Source organism: Gekko japonicus, unplaced genomic scaffold (assembly GCF_001447785.1).
Source record: "Gekko japonicus isolate JY-2015 unplaced genomic scaffold, Gekko_japonicus_V1.1 scaffold916, whole genome shotgun sequence".
NCBI lineage: Eukaryota > Metazoa > Chordata > Lepidosauria > Squamata > Gekkonidae > Gekko > Gekko japonicus.
Genome location: NW_015164697.1, coordinates 276,297 through 282,196, shown reverse-complemented (window position 1 = coordinate 282,196; position 5,900 = coordinate 276,297).

The following is a 5,900-nucleotide window of genomic DNA, read 5'->3' as shown; positions in this document are numbered from 1 at the left end:
CTGGGCCCCTCATGGGGCTCGGCAGTGGAGCTGCAAGGCCGGTGGTGGCGGCCGGGACCGTTGGGGGCGGGGTGTGTGGCCTTATGACACACTTCCGGTGATGTCAGGGGGTGTGGCATATGCTAATGAGTTATGCTAATGAGTTCCCCTAGCTCTTTTTCTACGAAATGACCCCTGCCCTCAGGAGGTCCAGCAGTGGGGCCAGCACAGCAGAAGCCCTCCCACTGTTGACCCCGCCCAAGACCAAGAAGACAGAGCATCACTTGCCCCAGACTGAGAGTTCCCATCTATACCTTGTGGCTAATAGCCACTGATGGACCTCTGCTCCATATGCTTATCCAATTCCCTCTTGAAGCTGTCCATGCTTGTAGCCGCCACCACCTCCTGTGGCAGTGAATTCCATGTGTTAATCCCTCTTTGTGTGAAGAAGGACTTCCTTTTATCTGTTCTAAACCGACTGCTGAGCAATTTCATAGAGTGCCCACGAGTTCTTGTATTGGGAGAAAAGGACTTCTTTCTCTACCTGCTCTATCCCATGCATAATCTTGTAAACCTCCATCATGTCACCCCTCAGCCGTTGTTTCTCCAAGCTAAAGAGCGCCAAGCGCTTTAACCTTTATTCATAGGGAAAGTGTTCCATCAAGGTCAGCATTGTCTACTCAGACTGGCAGCAGCTCTCCAGGGTCTCAGGCTGAGCTCTTTCCCATCACCTCCTGCTTGGTCCTTTAACTGGAGATGCCAGGGATGGAACTAGGTACGTTCTGCATGCCAAGCAGATGCTCTACCTCCAAGCCATGGCCCCTCCCTGAAAGCATACATAGGAAGCACCTCATACTGAATCAGACCCTTGGTCCATCAAAGTCAGACTGGCAGCGGCTCTCCAGGGTCTCGAACTGAGGTCTTCCCATCACCTCCTGCCTGGTCCTTTAGCTAGAGATGCTGGGGATTGAACTTGGGACCTTCTGCATGCCAAGCAGGGGCTCTACCACCAAGCCACGGCACTCCCAATCTGCTTTGAAGCTCACTTGGTGACTAAAAGCCAGTTGCTTTCTATCAGCGCAGTCTACCTCTTAGTTGTTGTTGTAAGGATAGCACTAGAAAGGGTAAAAGGTAAAGGTAAAGGTTCCCTTGCTCGAAAGCCAATCGAATCTGACTCTAGGGTTGCGGTGCTCATCTCCGTTTCAAAGCCGAAGAGCCAGCGCTGTCCAAAGACGTTTCCGTGGTCATGTGGCCGGCATGACTAAACACCAAGGCGCACGGAACGCTGTTACCTTCCCACCAAAGTGGTACCTATTTATCTACTTGCAATTTCTTGCTTTCGAACTGCTAGGTTGGCAGGAGCTGGAACTAGAGACAGGAGCTCACTCCATCATGCGGCACCCGGGTCTCGAACTGCTGAACTACCGACCTTCCACAGCCTGCAGTTCAGTGTCTTAACCACTTGAGCCACCGCAGCTCCACACTAGAAAGGGAGAACCACATAAAACAGCTCTGAATTTCTTTGAGGCAGAGCAAGATAAATATATACTCGTGTCCAAAATGCCAAAGAATAAGTACCTGGCCAGTGGATGCAAAAAGGAAGTTGACACCACAATAAAGGTTCTGCCAATCACACCTTTATATCCTCAGGGAACTCAACAGCAGTGTGCATGGTTCCCTCTCTGTTTTATACTCACAGCGTACCTGTTAGGCCAAGAGCTAGCTCAGCATCAGTCAGTAAGCTTTTTGCAGGGTGGAGATTTGAACTCAAGACTTCTCGTCTAGCCACTTGTTAAATACTGGGTTCTGGACACATTGCAGTAAATCAGCTCTACTTTATTAAGTGATTTCAGGAACACACAAGACAACTCTCCAGGGCAGCGACCCTGTTTTAAACCATACAATCACCACACCCAAATACATCCCGCTCCCAATGATAGGCTATTTACATAATACTGTTGTTCTGTTGGTCTACTCCAGGATCCTGGTAAGCTATTTTTCTGGGAAAACAAGCTCAACTAGACCCCGGTACTATTTCAGGGATTACTCAGGCTCAATACCCAACACTGCTACTCCCGACTGCCCCTTTGATAGCCACCCTCTTTGCCTGAGAGCATATAGACTCTTTAAAGATCCACTGGGCAGGTTCATATGGAAGAAGGTCAGTGCCCCAAGGTCAGACCACTTTGGGCTTTCCAGCAAAGAACCAGCACTTCGAAATGGTACCTGGCCCAGTTCTTTCGAAACGAGCAAGGAATGTTCCCTGGCAGCCACACGGCTGCATTCTGGACCACCTGATGTTTCACACGAGGGATCGGACTGAATTCTGACAGCCCCCCCCCCCGTCTAGCGCCAATATCTCCCTCTCAATTTTGCTTCTCCCTTGCGAGAGATGAACCCACGACTCTTGCTTTCTCACCACTTTCTCTCCCCTGGTGCCAAGCTTTTCCCATCAAGATGGGACACATTTCCCAATGTTATTTGTGCATCAGTTTCCAAAGCGTCTCCAACGGCCACAACCAAAATCATAGAACCACAAAGAGTTGGAAGGGGCCCTACAGGCCAACTGCTCAGTGCAGGATCAGCCTAGAGCAGTGATGGCGAACCTTTTAGAGACCGAGTGCCCAAACTGCGACCCAAAACCCACTTATTGATCGCAAAGTGCCAACACGGCACTTTAACCTGAATACTGCGGTTTTATTTTAGAAAAAAACAACTCACACATTAACTTAAGATGATCCAAAGTAAGGAAAGCAATCCCAAATGCTTTCATTTACTTGAAATTATCTGGCAGAGAATTTCACACTTTAATGACAGTCTGGGCCTGGCTGGGGCGATGGCACACGTGCCCACAGAGAGGGCTCTGAGTGCCACCTCTGGCACCCGTGCCATAGGTTCGCCACCACTGGCCTAGAGCATCCCTGACCAGTGTTGGTCCAGCCACTCCTTAAAGACTGTCAGGGAGGAGGGAGCTCACCACCCCCCTAGGGCAGCTGATCCCACTGTTGCACAACTCTGACTGTCAAAAAGTACTTCCTCATATCCAGCTGGTACCTTCCCGCCCTTCATTTAAACCCATTCTTGCGAGTCCTCTCCTCTGCTGCCAACAGGAACAGCTCCCTGCCCTCCTCCCCTAAATGACAGCCCTTCAAATCCTTCAAGAGAGCCATCCTGTCCCCCCTCTGCCTCCTCTTCTCCAGACTGAACTTTCCCAAGAAGTCTCTCAGCCTGTCCTCATTGAGCGATGAAGCATGGTTTGGAGTGCAGTTCTGGAATGGTCAGGGAAGGGGACGGGGAAAATCCGTCACTAGCTGCAGCTGAGCTTTCAATACGTGGAATGGAATCCGTCCCCATTCATTCCTCCCCCTCCTTCCATCTGTTGTTGATTGTGACCTTCTTGGAGGAAATTCCCTGCCTCTTTTGCCAGCGGGCGTCTCGCTCTGCAAAGAGCCACGTCTGTTAATTGACCTCCCCGCCCTTTCTCCTGACTAGTGCCCAGGGGTCTCCCCTTTCCATTTCAGACACACAACAGCCCTGTGGGGTGGGCTAGGCTGAGTGAGTGAGTGAGTGAGGGGGAAAGAGGCAGGCCCAAGGTCATCCGTGTGCTGTATGAGAATGTGTGCATTCGAACCTGTATCTTCTCATTCTTTGTCTGATCCACCGTTGCACTCCATACAGGCATTGTATTTCCAGCCCAATGTCGCGTTTAAATTTTTGAATTCTTGTAATTACCGATGTTCTTCTCCAGAGTCTTACTTTAGTATCTGAAGTAGTTATTTTCAGCTTCACCTTTCAGCGTATTGCCGTTGAGGCTCTGCTTTGGCGTGGAGTCTTGCGGTATTTTTAGTGGTTTATTGAATTTGTTGTTCTATTGTGTTCTTGGTGTTATTGTGCATATACAATGCTAGTGCACCTCCTTTCTATTCGGCTGAATGCGCGGGTTACTTCCAAGGCCCTCTCTGATTCTTCCCTGGCCTATTTTTCGGGGTCCTCTTAAAACTAATAATTTCCCCAAAACTGGAAGCAAGAGTGGCTCTTTTCTCTCCTGGTACCTTTTTAACTGCATTATTTGGGGGGGGAGCGCCGATCTTTAATATTATGGGGCCTCTGTCCTTTGTGCAGGTACACTCTCACTGGTATCAGTGCATGGGGGGGGGAGGACTTCAGGTGACAAATTTTCTGCCGCATCATGTGTGACAATAAAGCGACATTCAGTGACAAGGGAAGAAGCAGATCAACAGGAGGGAAATGCTTTTATTCCCAGGACGCCCACTTAAAGCAAAGATAAGGGGTTCCCTTCTGTGAAACGAGATGTGTTCTTTATGTGGAACCAATCGCTCGGTTATACCTGCTCTAGTTAGCTGGACATTTGGAAAACCGAGTGGCTCTAGGGTGCGCTGAAGCATTAGGCCTTGCATGTCCAAAGTGCTGAACTACAGGAGGGGCCCTGGCTTAGTGGCAGAGCATCTGCTTGGCATGCAGAAGGTCCCGGGGTTCAATCTCCAGCAGCTCCAGTTAAGGATCAGGTAGCAGGCGATGTGAAAGTCCTCTGTCTGAGACCCTATAGACCCGCTGCCAATCTGTGCAGACAAGACTGACTTTGGTGTAGTGGTTAAGGGCACAGACTCTAATCTGGGAGAATCGAGTTTGATTCCCCACTCCTCCACTTGCAGCTGCTGGATGACCCTGGGCAAGCCGTAGTTCTGTCAGAGCTGTTCTCTCAAGGGCAGTTCTCGAGAGAGCTCTCTTAGTCCCCCCCACCTCACAGGGTGTCTGTTGTGGGGAGGGGAAGGGAAAGGAGTCTGTAAGCCGCTCTGAGACTCTGAGTGAAGGGCGGGGTATAAATCCAATCTTCTTCTCTAATGGACCAAAGGTTTGATTCAATATCAGGCAGCTTCATGTGTTCATACATTGAATGTACAGTAAGTGAAGAGGAGTCTTTGCTGTTGTAAGTACATTGCTAGGAGCCATGGTGGCTCAGAGGTTCAGATGCTGAGCTGCAGCCCAGAAGGTCTGTAGTTCGGCAGTTCGAGACCTGACTGCCGCATGACAGAGTGAGCTCCCATCTCTGGCCCCGGCTCCTGCCATCCTAGCAGTTCGAAAGCAAGAAGTTGCAAGTAGATAAATAGGTACCGCTTTGGTGGGAAGGCAACAGTGTTCCGTGTGCCTCGGTGTTTAGTCATGCTGGCCACGTGACCACGGAAACGTATTCAGACAGTGCTGGCTCTTCGGCTCGGAAACGGAGATGAGCACCGCCCCCTAGAGTTGGAGTCTACTAGCTTTTGAGCAAGGGAAACCTTCACCTTTACCTTTAGTAGCAAGAATGTTGCTAGTCGCAGGCTGAGCTTGAAGGGCTGGTGGTGATGAGGGGGTGTGCCTCACTGAGTCATTGGGAGAACTCAGTGGAAGAGCCTCTGCTTTGCACACAGGTCCCGGGTTCAGTCCCTGCCATCTCCATTTAGAAGGACAGGTGAAGTGAAAGACCTCTGCCTGAGACCCGGGAGAGACAATGCTGACCTCAGCCGACCAAAGGTCAGACTTCGTATACAGAATTTTCAGGTGTGTTAAAGATTAGTCCATGGTAGGGATGGGCCACAAGGGCAGAGTTTGTGCAAAACAGCGGCCAGACTACCCTCTGCCTCGCTTGATCTAAGTGGAAAAGGGAGGAGGGAGAGTGAACAAGCTGTGTGTCGTCAGTTTGGTGTAGTGGTTAAGAGCAGCGGACTCTAATCTGGAGAGACGGGTTTGATTCCCCACTCCTCCTCCACTTGAAGCCAGCTGGCTGACCTTGGGTCAGTCACAGTTCTCTTAGAGCTCTCTCAGCCCCACCTGCCTACTGAGAGCCAGTTTGGTGTAGTGGTTAAGTGTGCGAACTCTAGTCTGGGTCCCCCCACTCCTCCACTTGCAGCTGCTGGATGACC